Here is a 22,161-nt window from a genome sequence, read left to right on the forward strand (position 1 = left end):
ACATCCCTAGATCAGTGGTTTTCAATCCTGTCCTGGAGGCATCCCTGCCCTGCACATTTCGCATTTCCCCTCATCTAACACACCTGTTTCAAATCATCAGCTCATTAGTAGAGACTGCAAGACCTGATTTGGGTGTGTCTAATAAGGGAGACATACAAAATGTTCAGGGCAGGGGTGCCTCCAGGACAGGTTTGAGAACCACTGCCCTAAAGAGACAGACTGAGCATCGATGCAATGCGGCCACACTCTCTACGTTAGCTTTTTTTGGGCTCACAGCTGCCAAAAAGTATTTCAGACATGGTCCTGTGCAAATTGGTTGCAAAACAGTGCCATTTTACGCACAGTTCCCTAAAGCAGTGGTTTTCAAACCTGTCCTGGAGGCACCCCTGCCCTTCACATTTTGAATGTTTCCCTCATCTAGCACACCTGTTTCAAATCATCAGCTCATTAGTAGAGACCGCGAGACCTTATTTGGGTGTGTCTAATAAGGGAGACAATAAAAATGTGCAGGGCAGGGGTGCCTCCAGGACAGGTTTGAGAACCACTGCCCTAAAGAGACAGACTGAGCATCGATGCAATGCGGCCACACTCTCTACGTTAGTTAATTTTTTTGGACTAAAAGGTGCCGAAAAGTATTTCAGACATTGTCCTGCGAAAACTGGTTGCAAAATAGGCAGGGCACCAGAAACATCTGAGACACAACAGGGGCAGTGGGTGTGTCAGGAACCAATGGGTGTGGTGCTGTCGGCCTGGGACAAATTGGCCTTAACTGGGTGGACGTGGCTGAACGCTGAGGGTGTACGGCTGATGGCCAGATTGAAGTTGCTGTGGCAGATGTACAGGTAGCTGAGGGCCCAATCTTTCTAAACTTGGTCTTTGCCTGTCCAGCTGTGTCTGGTGGCATCTGGTAGGTATGCAATTGGTGGCTATATTGTGGAGGCACAACAGGCTGTACTCGTGCACAGGTGCAGCTACATTGGGCACTGGTGCAGCTGAAGGAGCCTGGAAACTGGGAACTGGTGCAGCTGGTAGAACTGGTGGACCTGAAAGGATTAAGTCATCTGATGCCACAAGATTTGCCACTGTGGCTTCCTCTCCAAAGAAATCAATGAAACCCTCATCCCTTTCCACTTGCTCCTCCACATCTATCTCCTCCAGCAAATGAGAGGTCCTCTCAGAGGTAGGGCACATGTCCTCCAGGGGCTGACTATTCTGCCTCAACAAGTACTGTACTCCAATGAGCTCTCCTGAGGAAATATTTGTAACAGAAAACGTTTTTAATGGAAATTATGCAGAAAGGTTTATTCAGAAATGCAGTACATATTTTGTTGTCCACTTCTGTATGAACAATATATATCTAATTCAGAGGGTATCATAAAAAGACAGGATTACTCTATATTCTACTATGTATTTTATTTTCTCCCCTAAAAACCTAGAACACAGAATAATGTACAAATATTCTGGTAGTATAATTTTTCTCTGATATGTCAAAATTACATTATTACTGTCCAAAAGCAATTGTAATTTTAACAAAAACATGCTACATCAAGAGCTGCATTTATCAAAATATTTTTACCTGTGTATACTGCAGGTCGAGTGAAGCTTGGGACCAATTTCCTGCCATACAACTTATTGTAGTTCTCATTGACAGAGTAAACCAGCTCCCCTGTGTAAGAGCGCAGAGTTGAACCTTCATCTGCAACAGCAGCTTCAGCCCGGTCCTGATTCCAGCGTAATAAACCTTCCAGGAGATAAATCTGGAAGTTCAGGCTGTTTGCGCTGTTCCCTAGAAAAAGAAATAGAAAGCCAAATATTGCTTTGAGAAAATGCAAAACAGAAAATTTAATCTGCAAATATCTTGATAAACATGAATTAGTGGCAAAATGTGGTATATTCTGACATGACAAACCTGGAATAAATCTGCTTAGGTGGCAGTGAAATGATTCCAGGGATGTGGAGCCTCTGGCACAACGATAGGTTTTTAGAACCACCCCACTCTTGTTTGTAGTTCCAGTTTCAGTATAGAGCGGCACATTTGGAGGATCTTGGATACAGGTGATGTGCCGCCTCTGGATATTCCAGATGTGCTGCATTCTCACACTGTCAAGTAGTGGAACACCAAGAGCATCATCAAGAGTGAGATCCCCTGCATCCCACTCAAAAATACAGGATGACAGCCTAGCCATAAAAGTAGGGTACAACTGGTGGGCATCAGTGGTGCACCCTACTGCCAGACGTCGCATAAAATGCCAAATGTCTAGGCGGACGATGACATCGGGCCAGCCGCTGAACCGCCTCTTCAATTTAGTCTCTCCCACTGTCTTGCAACAATCACAGTCCACATAAATGACAGTGGGAGGATCAACACCAGCACTCCGGTATCGCTCCATGAGCCCTGCAGCCATGTGGTTTAACCCAGCCCCTTCATTCGCAGTCAGGACACTCATCAGCACCTGACCTATCTCATTGCCCACTGAGGTAAGCCACTGTGCTGTGCCTTTCGCAGGCCCGCTCAACTTCTTGGTGATCTGAAAGAAACAATAAGCATAGCAAATAATACAACAGGCATCCAAATCAGTTACACTGAAAAAAATAAAGCTCTCTCGGTTTAAAAATACATTATAGATAAGGGTACAGTCAAGTAAGCAGCTTATCTGACCTTCTTAGTTGAATCCATTTTTAAAATTGATCCATACGTGGATGTTATGCTGGCCTTTATGTGATCGAGCCTGTTGAGAATGTCCTGACTGTATACAGTGAGGAGCCATTTGTAGCTGGGTACTGAAGCAAGTGGTGGTGGCTCCTGGAAGTGCACCGGATGCAGGCCACGATTATCAAAAAAGGCCACACACTCTGATGTGTACCGAAGCGCACGTTTCAACCACTCCTCACTGTGGTTCTCTCTCGGCTGGCCGATGATCCTCACTGGGCCATTCCCCATGCCCCTCTCACGCAGCAAGCGAAGAACCCGAATGTCACAGGCATACCTTGGAAAAAAGTATTCATTTAAGTATCTTATTGTAAGGTATCTAATTATTGTAGGAACTATTTATCAAAAAAGGTAGCACATAAGTGAAAATGACTGCAAAATAATTACTTGCGTGTGAGGATGACCCTGAATTCAGATCGATGGGCCAGGTCCAACTGCTGCAGCACAGCATGACTCCAGGACAGGTAGCTGGTTCTACACCTGGTGCAGATCAGGGTCTCTGTCACCAGGTTGCAGTATCTGTCAATGTCTAACACCTGTCGTACCCTCCTGTGCAGTCCACCACCACACAGCTGTTGCGTGGCACAGGCAGGGTTAGTACACTGGAGCCGCACCTTCCACAGCTTATATGGCATCCAGAGCAAGAGACGCTGTGAAAAAAATCAGGTGTTGGAGCTTGGTGGTACAACAGGGTTGGTGGAGGGGGGTGATACCACAACTGTAGGTTTTCACGCAGCTCCAGCTTTCCCTTTGCACCAACCCTAAAAAGTGCTTCCGACACCCACTTCTGGTCTTGCTGTGGCATTGTCTGTGGCCACAGAAGGGGGAGATCTTCTGGCTGAGATGAGACCTGCTGATATTATCAAAAACACTGGTTTAAATAAAAGCTAAGAGAGCATTAAATGATGAAGACATCTATATATTTTGAATGAACAAAAGAAGGAACATGAACTAACATGGAAGCAATCAAAGTCCTCGAGACAGTGTGAAAGGCTAACGAATGCAAGTTGGCCTCTTAATTGACCTAAAAATGGGGCTGTATCTAACATGTAGAGGGATGTTAGGGAGGACAGCTGAAACGGTCAGATGTCACTTAGACCAGCGGGTCTCAATTCCAGTCCTCGCGCCCCCTGCTCTTCACATTTTGTAAGTTTCTTGTATAGCTTCAGACATTTGTTCCATTCGAACGTAAGTGCCCTGAGAACTGGACATCACATGAAATCCCTCCGTGATTCAAGTTCAAAGCGTATGTATATGTTCAATTCATAGTGAGTAATACAGTGGTGTATCGAGGTATACAGAGGTAAATGATGTCACACTTCTCCATGTGTGAAGAAGTTGCGCAGCACAAATCCATGAACCAATGTTCCAAAGTGAAGTATACTTTGACGGATTTCCCCTGCTCAGGGAGTGGGAAGCAATGAACAGTGTGTAGGGACCATGTCAATCACTAGGAGCTCACTTCTAATGAGCTGATTATCCGAATCAGGTGTGCTAACAAAGAGAGACATGCAAAACATGCAGACCTGGTGGGAGCGAGGACTAGAATTGAGAACCGCTTCCTTAGACTTTAAGTCAGTGTGAGCAAAAGAGGTGAGAAGTTGTCTGCATGATCCGAGTGTTCCAAGGTAGCCTACATAATACAAGAATCCATACACATGCATACTGGCATAAAAAGACCGAGAAGGTCCTTAAACACAAAAGCTTAATCTCTTTGTTAATTCGACAACATAATCTCGGCCAGTGCAAAGGAGCAAGCCCAGAGGAGGGACAGCCTCTTTGCTTCAAACCCATCATCCCCAGCTATGCTCGTCATTCTTGAAAGGCCAGGGGAATTAGCTCAAATGGTAGAGCGCTCGCTTAGCATGCGAGAGGTAGCGGGATCGATGCCCGCATTCTCCAAGTCGGCTGCTGCCCTCTTACTCACACATCCCTAGACCAGTGGTTTTCAATCCTGTCCTGGAGGCATCCCTGCCCTGCACATTTCGCATTTCCCCTCATCTAACACACCTGTTTCAAATCATCAGCTCATTAGTAGAGACTGCAAGACCTGATTTGGGTGTGTCTAATAAGGGAGACATACAAAATGTTCAGGGCAGGGGTGCCTCCAGGAAAGGTTTGAAAACCATTGCCCTAAAGAGACCGACTGAGCGTTGACAGCAATGCTGCCACACTCCCATGTAAGCTTTTTTGGGCTCATAGCTGCCAAAAAGTATTTCAGACATGGTCCTGTGCAAATTGGTTGCAAAACAGTGCCATTTTACGCACAGTTCCCTAAAGCAGGGGTTTTCAAACCTGTCCTGGAGGCACCCCTGCCCTTCACATTTTGAATGTGTCCCTCATCTAACACACCTGTTTCAAATCATCAGCTCATTAGTAGAGACCGTGAGACCTTATTTGGGTGTGTCTAATAAGGGAGACAATAAAAATGTGCAGGGCAGGGGTGCCTCCAAGACAGGTTTGAGAACAACTGCCCTAAAGAGACAGACTGAGCATCGATGCAATGCGGCCACACTCTCTACGTTAGTTAATTTTTTTGGACTAAAAGGTGCCGAAAAGTATTTCAGACATTGTCCTGCGCAAACTGGTGGCAAAATAGGTCCCACAGAGATTTGAACTCGGATCACTGGATTCAGAGTACAGAGTGCTAACCATTTCACCATGGAACCTTAACTGGTGCAGCTGTTGCTCACAGGGCCACAAACACTGGCACCATCGCCAAACTAGTGCTGTTTTATCTTTTCCTGTGGCAAGAAAGCACACAGGCTCCACCGAGATTCGATCTCAGAGCGCTGGATTCAAAGCCCAGAGTGCTGACCATTACACCATGGAACCGAAACTGCTTGGTTGGAGGCCAACTTGGAAACAGATAGCTCTCTGGCTGTGGGGAAGCAGTTATACAGAGAGGTTGGATCCCAGTGATTTTTGGTCAATGGCCCGTCTCAAAAAAGGGAAAAGTGTGGGAGATGTTGCTGAAACCCGGAATCAAACCAGGGACCTTTAGATCTTCAGTCTAACGCTCTCCCAACTGAGCTATTTTGGCTACAACAAACCTCTGCTTAGCAAGCAGGGATTTCAGTGAGATCACCCTACTCTTTGTCGGAGCTAAAGAAAAGAGCAGAGATGAGCCCCCAGACAATAAAAACAGATGGCCAGTACTGCGGTCGAACCCGCGACCTTGGCGTTATTAGCACCACGCTCTAACCAGCTGAGCTAACTTAGCCATCCATGTCTGCCTGATTGGAAAAAACCTGCCATAATGTTTGTGAATGCAATGAGACAATAAAGCTTCACGTTTTAACCTGAACAAGGGCTCGTCCGGGATTTGAACCCGGGACCTCTCGCACCCAAAGCGAGAATCATACCCCTAGGGCAAGCAAAGTCCTCGAGACAGTGTGAAAGGCTAACGAATGCAAGTTGGCCTCTTAATTGACCTAAAAATGGGGCTGTATCTAACATGTAGAGGGATGTTAGGTAGGACAGCTGAAACGGTCAGATGTCACTTAGACCAGCGGGTCTCAATTCCAGTCCCGGAAGGGAGGAGGCCAACTTGGAAACAGATAGCTCTCTGGCTGTGGGGAAGCAGTTATACCTGTTCCTCTGGGTGTAACGGGACACAGAAGCAGCAGCGCTGGAGCAGGCGCTGGAGCAGGCGGAGCTGGGCCTGCACCGGATGTCAAAGCACCAGAAGATGGAATCACCATCGACACAGTCATGTCTGGGTTAAGGACTAGTGTGCCTAACAGTGACCCAGGTGCTGAAATGGGCTGCACAACTCCTGCTGCTGTGGGGACGGGTGCGATAGGGCACTCCTATTTGGCAGAAGTGTGCCGGCGACCCGGTCGCAGAATTGGAGCCTGTCCTTCTCGATTTGGCGGAAGGATAAATTGATGTTTTGGGCCTGATGTTGATGGCACGTCATCCAATTTTTCCCTCGGCAGAGGAAGCTGCGTATCAGCCACATCAATTGGGTCAGATGGAGTCAGTCCCTGGGCGAGGACACTCATTTCCTGATTTTTCTGCTGCCGTTGAAACCTGAAAGTAAATTACTTGTAAAATATATATATATATATATATATATATATATATATATATATATATATATATATATATATATATATATATATATATATATATATATATATATGTGTGTGTGTGTGTGTGTGTGTGTGTGTGTGTGTGTGTGTGTGTGTGTGTGTACAGAAGTATTCAGTTCCCTGGAACCAAATAATGTGCCTTGCTTACCACTGAATGAGTGTCCTCTGGTTCAGCTCAAACAGCTGGATCATTGTTTCATCCATCAGCCTTCGACTGTTAAGCACCAGGTCTCGGATGTGGTGGTAATCTGAAAGGATTTTAGACCACCTGGGGGTGCAAACTCCAGCCTTCTTGGTCGGTGACTTGTGTAAAGCACACAGCTTCATACAAATGGCCTCAACCAAGCGGCTGGTGCTGGGCCACTCTGCTGGACCCCCAGGATGTCCAATCAGACACCGTTTCACACTCTCCACACCCGGTGTGACTCCGGACCGCTTCGGTGCCTTAAAGCGCCCATGTGTCAGCTGAGGCTGATGTCGAGGCTGATAGTTGACCTGCTGTTTATCAACGTCAGGGAGAGCTGTCCACAGCTGGATGGCCTCTGTCACCTGCAGGTCGGTGAGGTAAGGAGCCTCACGAAGACCCACCAGGAAACCAGCCAGATCCTGGACCTTGTCCCACCCAGCGATGCCATCAGGTCCAATGACTGCTCCCTAGTAAATGCAGATTAGTGTTAATATACACTTTCAGTCAAAAGCCTTTGAACAGAAATATTTTTTTACATTTTTTAAAGAATTCTGCTCGACAAGCCTGCATTTATTTTATTCAAATACAACAAAAGCCATTATATTGTGAAATAATTTTACTATTTAAAATAAAAATGCTTTCTATTTGAATATAGTTTAAAGTGTAAGTTATTTCGGTGATGCACAGCTGTATTTTCAGCATCATTCCTCCAGTCTTCAGTGTCACATGATCTTCAGAAATCATTCAGATATCCTGATTTGTTCTTCTAGAAACCTTTTTTTATTGATATTATTATCAATATTTAGAACAGTTGTGTACATTTTGTTCAAGATTCTTTGATGAATAGAAGGATCCAAGATAAGAGTTTATCTGTAATAAAAAGCTTTTTTAACATTATACACTATACCATCCAAAAGTGTGGAGTCAGAACATTTAAATCATTATATATTTAGTATTAAATTATAGAAATTAATACTTTTATTTAGCAAGGACGCATTAAATAGATGATAAAGACATTTATAATGTTACAATATATACTGAACTTTCTATTCATCAAAGAAACCTAAACAAAAAATCTCTAGGAGCTATTTTTATTCAAATGGATAGCAGTTATTTTAAATAGTAAAAATATTTCAAAATATTACTGCTTTTGTTGTATTTTGAATCAAATAAATGCAGGCTTAAAAAAAAACACCTTGCTTGTAGTGTATTTGGAATAAAACGAGACTGAAACAAAATAAAGCCCTTAGAGTGTCTTACCTGAGCCTCGCCGGAGACACTGCTTCCAGTGTCAGATGGCTGTGACAGCACTGAAGAGGCAGGGGCGAGATGCTGTCCCTCTCCTCCAGATGATGTGGACGGCTCAGCCAGTGATGCTGGGGACTGAGGCAGAGGCAAAGATGAGGGGCTGTTTCTGAGATCACGGCAGGGGTCATCCTCATACAGCACTGGAACTGTGATGTCCTCCATGCTCTCTTGCTCAAACCCCTCATCTAGCAGGTCCTGATCATCAACCTCCTCCACCAGCCGGTCTTCCTCCTCTGGGTTCTGGAGCACTGGAGTCAGTGTTTTGCCAGTCTGGCTGTAAAGGTACTCGATTCCCAGCAATTCACCTACAATAATAAAATAATAAAAAAAGAAAAAAGTGCTCTTAATAATTTATCAAGTACATTGGAGGCTAAATAGATAACTTAATAGAATATTGCAAAAGAACAAGTTAAATTTCTTACCTGTATATGCTCCAGGAGGGCGATAGCGCTCATCCCAGGGCTTCCCAAAGACTGTTCGGCTTAGCCGGTCCACAGCCTCTCTCATGGCACTGCCATATGTCCGAATGGAGGACGCCCGTTTTATGGCATCTTCCATTCGGTCATCATTCCAACGCATCAAGCCCTCAAGGAGATAGTCCTGAAAATGCGCATCGCTGGCACTGGTTCCTAAAAGTTAAATAATATTAAAAAATATATAAAAAAGGGTTTTATATGTCACATATGTACAATATATGTACTACACATAAGGTGCTCTGAAGTAACTTGTATACTACATTTAATAGAGTTGTGTAACTAAATTAAAAATGATTGTCACTTATTCCTGTATTACTAGTGACTTGTTAGTCAAGACAGCTTTGTCAATGCTAATGACATTAAAAAGTAATTGTAATGTAGAGTGTGACATTTATTAATGCGGCATTACTTTAAAGTGATGGAAGCAGTTACAGTGCTTATATTTTCTACAGAAAAATAATAATCCATATGCATGTAATACCTGGAATAAAACGGTTCAGGTGGAGGTGGAACGACTCCAAGGAGGTAGAGCCACGAGCACACCTGTAGCAGCACAGCTCCACGCTGCCTTTCTTCAGTGTCCCTGTCTTCATGTACAGCGGAAAGTCCTCTGGGTCTTGTATACACTGGACGTGCTTGCGCTGTTCCTTCCATATCTGCTGGATCCGTTCGTGGTCCAGCAGAGGAACTCCCAGGGTGTCCTTCCCATCCGCACTGTCAAACTGATCAATCAGTGACCCAATCAATCTGGCGGTCTCCTCCACCCCCCTGGTCCTCCTCCGGCAGTGCAGTGCCAACTCCCTCCGGGTAATGCGAGCACTGACCGCCTTTTCTGAGATGTGGCCAGTCTTCTTTGCCGCCAGGTCACTCTCTTTTGCAGAGCGAAGAGCAGCCACATCCTCTGGATCCCACTGAAAGATGCACGTGGACAGACGTGCCATGAAGATCCCGTAGAGTGGATGAGCCTCTGTCGTGACACCTGCAGCAAATCGCCGCATGAAGTGCCAGATGTCGAGGCGCACTACAAGCTCATCCCACTCCGAAAACATGATCTTCACCCGCGATTGGCCATACTGACTGCAGCAGTCCCTGTCCACGTACATCACTTTTGGGGCTGCCTCTCCTGCCTCTCGGTAGCGTTTCATCAGACCAGCTGCCATGGAGTCCAGTCCATGTCCCTCGGCAGCTGTCAGCACAGAGACAAGGACCTGGCCGTGTTCATTTCCGACATTTGTGCACCAGGCAGCTGTTCCTGAAGCAGCACCGGCAAGTTTCTTTGTGACCTATTGGGAAAAATAAAAGATGTGCTCTTTATGTACGCACATCACACACATATCCATATCTGGCAAATTTCTGGATATAAACAGGGCTTTGATACCTTTTTTGTCGAATCCATCTTGAGAACACAGCCAAAGACAGATGTTAATTTGGCCTTGACCTCGTGCAGTCGCCCCAGAACATCCCTGGCATACACGGCTAACAGTCACTTAGGTTTAGGCAGGGCAGGTAAAAGTGGAGGACCAGCAAACACAGGAGGCTGCACAAGGGAGGACCTTGTGAATGGTTCACAGGCAGTCAGGTACTGCAAGACACGCTGTGTCCATGCCTCACTGTGCTGTTCCATCAGCTTCCTGTAAAGCTGAGTCACACTGTTGCCCAGTGTCCTCTCCCTCATCATCCTCAGCACCCGGTTGTCACATGAGTATCTAAGGAAACAACAGTATAATCATGCAAATGCTTTAGTTGGTAAAAAATAACCCATATAAAAGCACCTAATAATGAATGATTGTCATTATGAATTACCTGTATGTCAGCAAAGCTGGAAACTGACTGCGGTGGCCCATATCCAGCTGTCCTAGGATGTCCTCAGACCAGGCAGGATATTTCTTTTTGCAGCGTTTGCACTCCAGATACTCAGTGGCAAGGTCATACCACCCGTCGATGTCCACGACCTTACGCACGGTACGGTAAATTCCTGCCGCTGTTAGTCTGTGCTTACCACAGTCTGGGCGAACACAGACAAGAGGAAATAACCACATCTTCAGCGGCATCCATAAGAAAAGGGGCCGACAGAAGAAGAGGTCAGGTGAGGCAGGGGGCTGAGTGTTTATTAAAGGGGGCTGAGGAGGATACCACCAAAGTTTCAGCTGGGACACTAGTTCTGACTTGCCGGTTCGTGGGTTGGCCTTAAATAGTGTGTTCCGGATCCACTCATGCTGGAAAGGTGGAAGTTGATCTTTCCAGTGACTTGGAAGCTCAGCTGGTGGCTGGTGATGTGAAGGAGCTGGTGCCTTGGCAGTTTCCACTGATGGAGATGGACCAGCACAGTCCTCTGAGTGAATAGTAAAAAAAAAGCAATAAGGATGACTGTTGCATTTGATAGTAATATGCCATAAATGCAGCGCTCAAACAGCCTGCAAAGCACAATTTTTGGACAAGTATTCATAAATATTATGTTATATTTAGGAACGAGAGTGAAGAAAGTGGTACTAGTGTTAAGGAAGCAAAGAACACAGCATACACTATATTAATTTAAGGAGAATGAGGATCAGATGGAATGGAGGAAGGAAAATGTGGTGTGATGAATTAACTGTAAAGCAACGAAGCCCACGGACATGAAGCATACACACAGATAGAGTAAGGAAAAACTGTTCCTCTAATCATTAGAACAATGAATCTCCACCACCCTGTCTGCTCAGGGAGAGCTGAAGAGTGTGTGAGAAGAGCAAGCGGTGTGAAAAAGTTATCTGGTGATTATCTAACAACGGGTAAGTTCGGAAACGCAAATAAATAAACTGACACCTTGGAACATCCTTACGGTTTTGAAGAAGTGCACTCAAAGAAAGCATCCCGCTTGAGGCATGATATGATATAATTCTGTATTGTAAACAAAACATATTTTAAAATGTTGATTATTTTCCCCCAAGAAATAACGCTTCTCAGTGTGTTTTCACAAAACATTCTTGTAATATGTGCATTTGTGTCATATGCCACACCTGTATTTAGCTGTGCTTCACATTGTGATGCAGCAAATACCAGCTCCTCATCGTCATCTTCTGCAATGGGAACGGACTTGCCTGGAGCATAAATGTTAAAACTATCATTGTGAACAATACACAGAGACAAACATATGTAAGATGGTGCTTGCTTACCAGTAGCGAAAAGCTGCATGGGGGGCAAATGTTTGGCTGGGGGTTCTGCTGCTGGAGGAGGTAAAGTGGACTGCAATAATGGATCTGGAAACGGCAAGTTGACAAGTTTGCCATAATGATAAATTAATATATGTAGAAATGCTTTAGGTAAAATTCTATATTCACACTCCTACTCACAGGGTTTAACTGGTGACGTGAGTTTTTTCGCCAGCTGTGAAGGCGACAAATTTTTGCCACGTGCCAACAGCGCTTTCACAGTTGCGGTTTTCTGTACACCAGTTTGGATAGCTGCAGGTGGAGGTGCAGTGGTTGCAGAAGCACTGGAGGTTGCAGCGTGAGGTGCAGGCTGACGTACGCTGGTGCCCACAGCAGAAGCCCGTCTTTTCAGGACATATGTCTTGAAAATGGCCATGTTGGTTTTGGGCCTGGCATCTGCCTTAACGAGGTACCTGATGAGGGCTTGAGCCTCCTTGCTCTGGTCCTCATAAACATCTTTCATGGACCGACCCTGGAAGTCACCAAACTCCACCATCAAGCAGCCCTGGTCTCCAGTTGCCCGGGCTTCTGCCTGCATTTCCTGCTTCCTCTGATACTTCTCCACTTCTTCTGCCATCTCTCTAATTTGAGAAGTGTACTGTAGGAACAGTTGTTTATTTTCTGACAGGGGTGTTGTCTGTGTCGTCTCATTGGAAATGCTGAGCACCAAATACACGGCATAACCCAGAGAGTTTTCCAGGAGCCATCTAAATCTCTGGCCCTGGTACTTCCCAAACTGAAGTTTGCAGTGAGCCAGTACTAAAAACTGGTCACTGGGGTCTCCACCGTTTGTGCTGACAAAAGTACTGGCCTCTGACAGCACCTCCTCCTTAGGTTTGGCCCTTCCAGACTCCACATTTTCAAGGCGCCTCGCCTCCGCCGAAGGTGCCATGAGGAGTCGGCTTGATGTTGCCGATTGCCGTTGAAAAGAGGGATATGCATACATTTTCTGAAATGAAAATCAGAAAAAGACTACTACCTTTTGCAATCTAAAAGACACCTGTATGTTAAGTGTGTAACAATAATTTAACAAGCTACGCATAAACTATATTACTGTGGTAATAAACATGGCCATGACATAAACTGTCCTGAAGATGAGTTTTCTACAAAGGACAGGAATCCCTGACATATAAAATATGTAACGTCAATATGAAGTCTGAAATTTCCTTTTATTTTCAATGCTGTCATCTTAAACCATGATTACACACACACCAGGCTACAAAATATTACATTAAATATATTATACTTCAAATGTTGTCATCTTACCCCAGGGTTACACCAGGTGCTTTTACCTCTTAAAATCTCAGCCATTTTTCTGTGTTTTTAACTTTCTGGTCTACCTAAATTAAAATGAGCACTATTCCCACATACTTTGGCCCATATGGATACATTTGGCCTTTTTTTGTTTGTTTTTAGTTAAGACTCTCAATGTTTTTTTATAAAAAAAGTCATTATTATTACATTATTTTAGAAAATATCAATTATTTCTTGGTAAATGCAGTTTTCCATATCTCCACAACAATTTGGTAATGATTTTTACAATTAAAATGTGTGTGTGTTATTATGTGTTAATACCAAATATAAATGTAAATAGTTTAATCATTATTTTCATTCATAGGGCCCAGAAACCATGATTTCTTAGACAATAAACACATCATTGTTGACAGTAGCATAGCTTAATTAGCTGACGGTCGATAAATTTAACTTATCTGATCATTTATCATGTGAAAAGTTACAGGTTCACAGGTACTGAAGAAAGCATGAACTGTACATGCCAGCTAGCTATACTGACACGATTCATTTTCCAAAAATACACACTGTATATGAACAAATAATGACCAGTTTTCAATGAATGAAGTAATAGCCTTACCTTTAACAAAGATGACAACAACGGCGATTGGTCAAAAGGAGGCCACAGGAGAGAAACGCGATTGATCAAAAGTAAGCCACGGAAGAGAAACGCGATTGTTCAAAAGTAAGCCACAGGCGAAACGCGATTGGTAAAAAGTAAGCCACAGGCGAAACGCGATTGGTCAAAAGTAAGCCACAGGCGAAATGCGATTGGTCAAAAGTAAGCCACAGGCGAAACGCGATTGGCTCATGTGGGCTTACTTTGTGCTTACTTTGGCTCAGTCGGTGGGAAGCAGTAGGCGCAAGCGAGAGGTAGCGGGATCGATGCCCGCATTCTCCAAGTTGGCTCCTGCCCTTTTACTCACACATCCCTAGATCAGTGGTTTTCAATCCTGTCCTGGAGGCATCCCTGCCCTGCACATTTCGCATTTCCCCTCATCTAACACACCTGTTTCAAATCATCAGCTCATTAGTAGAGACCGCGAGACCTTATTTGGGTGTGTCTAATAAGGGAGACAATAAAAATGTGCAGGGCAGGGGTGCCTCCAGGACAGGTTTGAGAACCACTGCCCTAAAGAAACAGACTGAGCATCGATGCAATGCGGCCAGACTCTCTACGTTAGTTAATTTTTTTGGACTAAAAGGTGCCGAAAAGTATTTCAGACATTGTCCTGCGCAAACTGGTGGCAAAATAGGTCCCACCGAGATTTGAACATGGATCACTTGATTCAGAGTTCAGAGTGCTAACCATTACACCATGGAACCTTAACTGGTGCAGCTGTTGCTCACAGGGCCACAAACACTGGCACCATCTCCAAACTAGTGCTGTTTTATCTTTTCCTGCGGCAAGAAAGCACACAGGCTCCACCGAGATTCGAACTCAGATCGCTGGATTCAAAGCCCAGAGTGCTGACCATTACACCATGGAACCGAAACTGCTTGGTTGGAGGCCAACTTGGAAACAGATAGCTCTCTGGCTGTGGGGAAGCAGTTATACAGAGAGGTTGGAACCCAGTGATTTTTGGTCAATGGCCCGCCTCAAAAAAGGGAAAAGTGTGGGAGATGTTGCCAAAACCCGGGATCGAGCCAGGGACCTTTAGATCTTCAGTCTAACACTCTCCCAACTGAGCTATTTCGGCTACAACAAACCTCTGCTTAGCAAGCAGGGATTTCAGTGAGATCACCATACTCTTTGTCGGAGCTGAAGCGCAGAGCAGAGATGAGCCCCCAGACAATAAAAACAGCTGGCCAGTACGGGGATCGAACCCGCGACCTTGGCGTTATTAGCACCACGCACTAATCAGCTGAGCTAACCGGCCTGGCTTAGCCATTAGTGTCTGCCTGATTGAAAAAAATCAGCTATAATGTTTGTGAATGCAATGAGACAATAAAGCTTTACGTTTCAACCCGAATCAGGCGTGCTAACAAAGAGAGACATGCAAAACATGCAGACCTGGGGGGAGCGAGGACTAGAATTGAGAACCGCTTCCTTAGACTTTAAGTCAGTGTGAACAAAAGAGGTGAGAAGTTGTCTGCATGATCCGAGTGTTCCAAGGTAGCCTACATAATACAATAATCCATACACATGCATACTGGTGTAACAAGACCGAGAAGGTCCTTAAACACAAAAGCTTAATCTCTTTGTTAATTTGACAACATAATCTCGGCCATTGCAAAGGAGCAGGCCCAGAGGAGGGACTGCCTCTTTGCATCAAACCCGTCATTCCCAGCTATGCTCGTTATTCTTGAAAGGCCAGGGGAATTAGCTGAAATGGTAGAGCGTTCGCTTAGCATTCGAGAGGTAGCGGGATCGATGCCCGCATTCTCCAAGTTGGCTCCTGCCCTTTTACTCACACATCCCTAGATCAGTGGTTTTCAATCATGTCCTGGAGGCATCCCTGCCCTGCACATTTCGCATTTCCCCTCATCTAACACACCTGTTTCAAATCATCAGCTCATTAGTAGAGACTGCAAGACCTGATTTGGGTGTGTCTAATAAGGGAGACATACAAAATGTTCAGGGCAGGGGTGCCTCCAGGAAAGGTTTGAAAACCATTGCCCTAAAGAGACCGACTGAGCGTTGACGCAATGCTGCCACACTCCGACGTTAGCTTTTTTTGGGCTCACAGCTGCCAAAAGGTATTTCAGACATGGTCCTGTGCAAATTGGTTGCAAAACAGTGCCATTTTACGCACAGTTCCCTAAAGCCATGGTTTTCAAACCTGTCCTGGAGGCACCCCTGCCCTTCACATTTTGAATGTTTCCCTCATCTAACACACCTGTTTCAAATCATCAGCTCATTAGTAGAGACCATCCATCCATCCATCCATCTTCTACCGCTTATCCGGGGCCGGGTCGCGGGGGCAGCAGTCTAAGCAGAGAACCCCAGACTTCCCTCTCCCTAGACACTTCCTCCAGCTCTTCTGGGGGGACACCGAGGCGTTCCCAGGCCAGCCGGGAGACATAGTCTCTCCAGCGTGTCCTAGGTCTCCCCCGGGGTCTCCTCCCAGTGGGATGTGCCCGGAACACCTTCCCGGGAAGGCGTCCAGGAGGCATCCGGAACAGATGCCCGAGCCACCTCAGCTGACCCCTCTCGATGTGGAGGAGCAGCGGCTCTACTCTGAGCTCCTCCCGGGTGACTGAGCTTCTCACCCTATCTCTAAGGGATCGCCCAGCCACCCTGCGGAGAAAGCACATTTCGGCCGCCTGTATCCGGGATCTTGTCCTTTCGGTCATGACCCAAAGCTCATGACCATAGGTGAGAGTAGGAACGTAGATTGACCGGTAAATCGAGAGCTTCGCCTTGCGGCTCAGCTCTTTCTTCACCACGACAGACCGGTACATCGACCGCATTACTGCAGAAGCTGCACCGATCCGTCTGTCAATCTCCCGTTCCATCCTTCCCTCACTCGTGAACAAGACCCCAAGATACTTAAACTCCTCCACTTGAGGCAGGAACTCTCCACCAACCTGAAGTGGGCAAGCCACCCTTTTCCGACTGAGGACCATGGCCTCGGATTTGGAGGTGCTGATTCTCATCCCAGCCGCTTCACACTCGGCTGCAAACCGTCCCAGTGCATGCTGAAGGTCCTGGCCTGATGAGGCCAACACGACAACATCATCCGCAAAGAGCAGAGACGAAATCGTGTTGTCACCAAACCTGACCCCCTCCGGCCCCTGGCTGCGCCTAGAAATTCTGTCCATAAAAATCATGAACAGAACCGGCGACAAAGGGCAGCCCTGCCGGAGTCCAACACGCACCGGGAACAAGTCTGACTTACAGCTGGCAATACGAACCAAGCTCCTGCTCCGTTCGTACAGGGACCGGATAGCCCTTATCAAAGGGCCCCGGACCCCATACTCCCGGAGAACCCTCCACAGGCCGCCGCGAGGGACACAGTCGAATGCCTTCTCCAAATCCACAAAGCACATGTGGACTGGTTGGGCATACTCCCATGAACCCTCCAGCACCCTGTAGAGGGTATAGAGCTGGTCCAGTGTTCCACGGCCTGGACGAAAACCACACTGTTCCTCCTGAATCCGAGGTTCTACTATCGGCCGGATTCTCCTCTCCAGTACCCTGGCATAGACTTTCCCAGGGAGGCTGAGAAGTGTGATCCCCCTGTAGTTGGAACACACCCTCCGGTCCCCCTTCTTAAAAAGAGGGACCACCACCCCGGTCTGCCATCCCAGAGGCACCGTCCCCGACTGCCACGCGATGCTGCAGAGGCGTGTCAGCCAAGACAGCCCCACAACATCCAGAGACTTGAGGTACTCAGGGCGGATCTCATCCACCCCCGGTGCCTTGCCACCGAGGAGTTTCTTGACTACCTCGGTGACTTCAGCTTGGGTTATGGACGAGTCCACATCTGAGCCCTCAGCCTCTGCTTCCTCAATGGAAGACGTGACAGCGGGATTGAGGAGATCCTCGAAGTATTCCTTCCACCGTCCAACGACATCCCCAGTTGAGGTCAACAGCTCCCCACCTCTACTGTAAACAGCGTTGGTAGGGCACTGCTTCCCTCTCCTGAGGCGCCGGACGGTTTGCCAGAATCTCTTCGAGGCTGACCGATAGTCCTTCTCCATGGCCTCACCGAACTCCTCCCAGGCCCGAGTTTTTGCCTCCACAACCACCCGGGCTGTAGTCCGCTTGGCCTGCCGGTACCTGTCAGCTGCCTCAGGAGTCCCACAAGCCAACCAGGCCCGATAGGACTCCTTCTTCAGCTTGACGGCATCCCTTACTTCCGGTGTCCACCACCGGGTTCGGGGATTGCCGCCTCGACAGGCACCGGAAACCTTACGGCCACAGCTCCGAGCGGCCGCTTCGACAATGGAGGTGGAGAACATGGTCCACTCGGACTCAATATCTCCAGCCTCCCTCGGGATCCGGTCGAAGCTCTGCCGGAGGTGGGAGTTGAAGATCTCTCTGACAGGAGACTCGGCCAAACGTTCCCAGCAGACCCTCACAGTACGTTTGGGTCTGCCGAGTCTGTCCAGCTTCCTCCCTCGCCATCGGATCCAACTCACCACCAGGTGGTGATCGGTTGACAGCTCCGCCCCTCTCTTCACCCGAGTGTCCAAGACATACGGCCGGAGGTCGGATGAAACGACCACAAAGTCAATCATCGACCTACGGCCTAGGGTGTCCTGGTGCCACGTGTACTGATGGACACCCTTATGCTTGAACATGGTGTTCGTTATGGACAAGCTGTAACTAGCACAGAAGTCCAATAACTGAACACCGCTCGGGTTCAGATCAGGGGGGCCGTTCCTCCCAATCACGCCCCTCCAGGTGTCACTGTCGTTGCCCACGTGGGCGTTGAAGTCCCCCAGTAAAACGACGGAGTCCCCAGTCGAAGCACTTTCCAGCACCCCTCCCAGAGACTCCAAGAAGGCTGGGTACTCTGCATTGCCGTTCGGCCCGTAGGCACAAACGACAGTGAGAGACCTATCCCCGACCCGAAGGCGCAGGGAAGCGACCCTCTCGTTCACCGGGGTAAACTCCAACACATGGCAGCTGAGCTGGGGGGCTATAAGCAAACCCACACCAGCCCGCCGCCTCTCACCTTGGGCAACTCCAGAGTGGTGAAGAGTCCATCCTCTCTCGAGGAGTGTGGTACCAGAGCCCAAGCTGTGCGTAGAGGTGAGTCCGACTATCGCTAGTCGGAACCTCTCTACCTCACGCACAATCTCGGGCTCCTTCCCCGCCAGTGAGGTGACGTTCCACGTCCCTAGAGCTAGTTTCCGTGTCCAGGGATCGGGCTGTCGAGGCCCCCGCCTTCGACTGCCACCCGATTGTCTAAGCACCGGCCCCTTACGGTCCCTCCTGTAGGTGGTGAGCCCACGGGAAGGCGGCCCCACGTCGCTCCTTCGGGCTGAGCCCGGCCGGACCCCGTGGGGGGAGGCCCGGCCACCAGGCGCTCGCATACGAGCCCCAACCCCGGGCCTGGCTCCAGGGTGGGGCCCCGGCTGCGCCATACCGGGCGACGTCACGGTTCTTTGATTGTTCCTTCTCATAAGGGGTTTTGAACCGCTCTTAGTCTGACCCGTCGCCTAGGACCTGTTTGCCTTGGGAGACCCTACCAGGGGCATATAGCCCCGGACAACATAGCTCCTAGGGTCATTCGGGTACTCAAACCCCTCCACCACGTTAAGGTGGCAGTTCAAGGAGTAGAGACCGCGAGACCTTATTTGGGTGTGTCTAATAAGGGAGACGATAAAAATGTGCAGGGCAGGGGTGCCTCCAGGACAGGTTTGAGAACCACTGCCCTAAAGAGACAGACTGAGCATCGATGCAATGCGGCCACGCTCTCTACGTTAGTTAATTTTTTTGGACTAAAAGGTGCCGAAAAGTATTTCAGACATTGTCCTGCGCAAACTGGTGGCAAAATAGGTCCCACCGAGATTTGAACATGGATCACTTGATTCAGAGACCAGGGACCTTTAGATCTTCAGTCTAACACTCTCCCAACTGAGCTATTTCGGCTACAACAAACCTCTGCTTAGCAAGCAGGGATTTCAGTGAGATCACCATACTCTTTGTCGGAGCTGAAGCGCAGAGCAGAGATGAGCCCCCAGTCAATAAAAACAGCTGGCCAGTACGGGGATCGAACCCGCGACCTTGGCGTTATTAGCACCACGCACTAATCAGCTGAGCTAACCGGCCTGGCTTAGCCATTAGTGTCTGCCTGATTGAAAAAAACCAGCTATAATGTTTGGGAATGCAATGAGACAATAAAGCTTCACGTTTCAACCCGAATCAGGTGTGCTAACAAAGAGAGACATGCAAAACATGCAGACCTGGGGGGAGCGAGGACTAGAATTGAGAACCGCTTCCTTAGACTTTAAGTCAGTGTGAGCAAAAGAGGTGAGAAGTTGTCTGCATGATCCGAGTGTTCCAAGGTAGCCTACATAATACAATAATCCATACACATGCATACTGGCGTAACAAGACCGAGAAGGTCCTTAAACACAAAAGCTTAATCTCTTTGTTAATTCGACAACATAATCTCGGCCATTGCAAAGGAGCAAGCCCAGAGGAGGGACAGCCTCTTTGCATCAAACCCGTCATTCCCAGCTATGCTCGTCATTCTTGAAAGGCCAGGGGAATTAGCTGAAATGGTAGAGCGTTCGCTTAGCATTCGAGAGGTAGCGGGATCGATGCCCGCATTCTCCAAGTTGGCTCCTGCCCTTTTACTCACACATCCCTAGATCAGTGGTTTTCAATCCTGTCCTGGAGGCATCCCTGCCCTGCACATTTCGCATTTCCCCTCATCTACCACACCTGTTTCAAATCATCAGCTCATTAGTAGAGACTGCAAGACCTGATTTGGGTGTGTCTAATAAGGGAGACATACAAAATGTTCAGGGCAGGGGTGCCTCCAGGAAAGGTTTGAAAACCATTGCCCTAAAGAGACCGACTGAGCGTTGACGCAATGCTGCCACACTCCGACGTTAGCTTTTTTTGGGCTCACAGCTGCCAAAAGGTATTTCAGACATGGTCCTGTGCAAATTGGTTGCAAAACAGTGCCATTTTACGCACAGTTCCCTAAAGCCGTGGTTTTCAAACCTGTCCTGGAGGCACCCCTGCCCTTCACATTTTGAATGTTTCCCTCATCTAACACACCTGTTTCAAATCATCAGCTCATTAGTAGAGACCGCGAGACCTTATTTGGGTGTGTCTAATAAGGGAGACAATAAAAATGTGCAGGGCAGGGGTGCCTCCAGGACAGGTTTGAGAACCACTGCCCTAAAGAGACAGACTGAGCATCGATGCAATGCGGCCACGCTCTCTACGTTAGTTAATTTTTTTGGACTAAAAGGTGCCGAAAAGTATTTCAGACATTGTCCTGCGCAAACTGGTGGCAAAATAGGTCCCACCGAGATTTGAACATGGATCACTTGATTCAGAGTCCAGAGTGCTAACCATTACACCATGGAACCTTAACTGTTGCAGCTGTTGCTCACAGGGCCACAAACACTGGCACCATCTCCAAACTAGTGCTGTTTTATCTTTTCCTGCGGCAAGAAAGCACACAGGCTCCACCGAGATTCGAACTCAGATCGCTGGATTCAAAGCCCAGAGTGCTGACCATTACAACATGGAACCAAAACTGCTTGGTTGGAGGCCAACTTGGAAACAGATAGCTCTCTGGCTGTGGGGAAGCAGTTATACAGAGAGGTTGGAACCCAGTGATTTTTGGTCAATGGCCCGCCTCAAAAAAGGGAAAAGTGTGGGAGATGTTGCCGAAACCCAGGATGGAACCAGGGACCTTTAGATTTTCAGTCTAACGCTCTCCCAACTGAGCTATTTCGGCTACAACAAACCTCTGCTTAGCAAGCAGTGATTTCAGTGAGATCACCCTACTCTTTGTCGGAACTGAAGAGCAGAGATGAGCCCCCAGACAATAAAAACAGCTGGCCAGTACGGGGATCGAACCCGCGACCTTGGAGTTATTAGCACCACGCTCTAACCAGCTGAGCTAACCGGCCTGGCTTAGCCATCCATGTCTGCCTGATTGGAAAAAAACTGCCATAATGTTTGTGAATGCAATGAGACAATAAAGCTTCACGTTTTAACCTGAACAAGGGCTCGTCCGGGATTTGATCCTCGAGACAGTGTGAAAGGCTAACGAATGCAAGTTGGCCTCTTAATTGACCTAAAAATGGGGCTGTATCTAACATGTAGAGGGATGTTAGGGAGGACAGCTGAAACGGTCAGATGTCACTTAGACCAGCGGGTCTCAATTCCAGTCCTCGCGCCCCCTGCTCTTCACATTTTGTAAGTTTCTTGCATAGCTTCAGACATTTGTTCCATTCGAACGTAAGTGCCCTGAGAACTGGA

General features: G+C 47.5%; 8 non-coding genes across 8 annotated transcripts; 1 reads left to right on the forward strand and 7 right to left on the reverse strand.

Annotated features, from left to right (window-relative positions):
* Positions 1-4,539: 4,539 nt before the first annotated feature.
* Positions 4,540-4,612, forward strand: trnaa-agc (transfer RNA alanine (anticodon AGC)). Its single transcript has one exon. It is a non-coding gene; the product is annotated as a tRNA-Ala (tRNA).
* Positions 4,613-5,680: 1,068 nt separating this feature from the next.
* On the reverse strand, positions 5,681-5,753 carry trnaf-gaa (transfer RNA phenylalanine (anticodon GAA)). The gene has a single exon. It is a non-coding gene; the product is annotated as a tRNA-Phe (tRNA).
* Positions 5,754-14,676: 8,923 nt separating this feature from the next.
* trnaq-uug (transfer RNA glutamine (anticodon UUG)) lies at positions 14,677-14,748 on the reverse strand. The gene has a single exon. It is a non-coding gene; the product is annotated as a tRNA-Gln (tRNA).
* Positions 14,749-14,883: 135 nt separating this feature from the next.
* On the reverse strand, positions 14,884-14,956 carry trnaf-gaa (transfer RNA phenylalanine (anticodon GAA)). Its single transcript has one exon. It is a non-coding gene; the product is annotated as a tRNA-Phe (tRNA).
* A 106-nt stretch (positions 14,957-15,062) lies between these two features.
* On the reverse strand, positions 15,063-15,136 carry trnai-aau (transfer RNA isoleucine (anticodon AAU)). Its single transcript has one exon. It is a non-coding gene; the product is annotated as a tRNA-Ile (tRNA).
* A 4,773-nt stretch (positions 15,137-19,909) lies between these two features.
* Positions 19,910-19,983, reverse strand: trnai-aau (transfer RNA isoleucine (anticodon AAU)). Its single transcript has one exon. It is a non-coding gene; the product is annotated as a tRNA-Ile (tRNA).
* A 1,578-nt stretch (positions 19,984-21,561) lies between these two features.
* On the reverse strand, positions 21,562-21,634 carry trnaf-gaa (transfer RNA phenylalanine (anticodon GAA)). The gene has a single exon. It is a non-coding gene; the product is annotated as a tRNA-Phe (tRNA).
* A 101-nt stretch (positions 21,635-21,735) lies between these two features.
* Positions 21,736-21,809, reverse strand: trnai-aau (transfer RNA isoleucine (anticodon AAU)). Its single transcript has one exon. It is a non-coding gene; the product is annotated as a tRNA-Ile (tRNA).
* Between the last annotated feature and the right edge of the window lie 352 nt (positions 21,810-22,161).

This window comes from Carassius carassius, chromosome 8 (assembly GCF_963082965.1).
Source record: "Carassius carassius chromosome 8, fCarCar2.1, whole genome shotgun sequence".
Taxonomy (NCBI): Eukaryota; Metazoa; Chordata; class Actinopteri; order Cypriniformes; family Cyprinidae; genus Carassius; species Carassius carassius.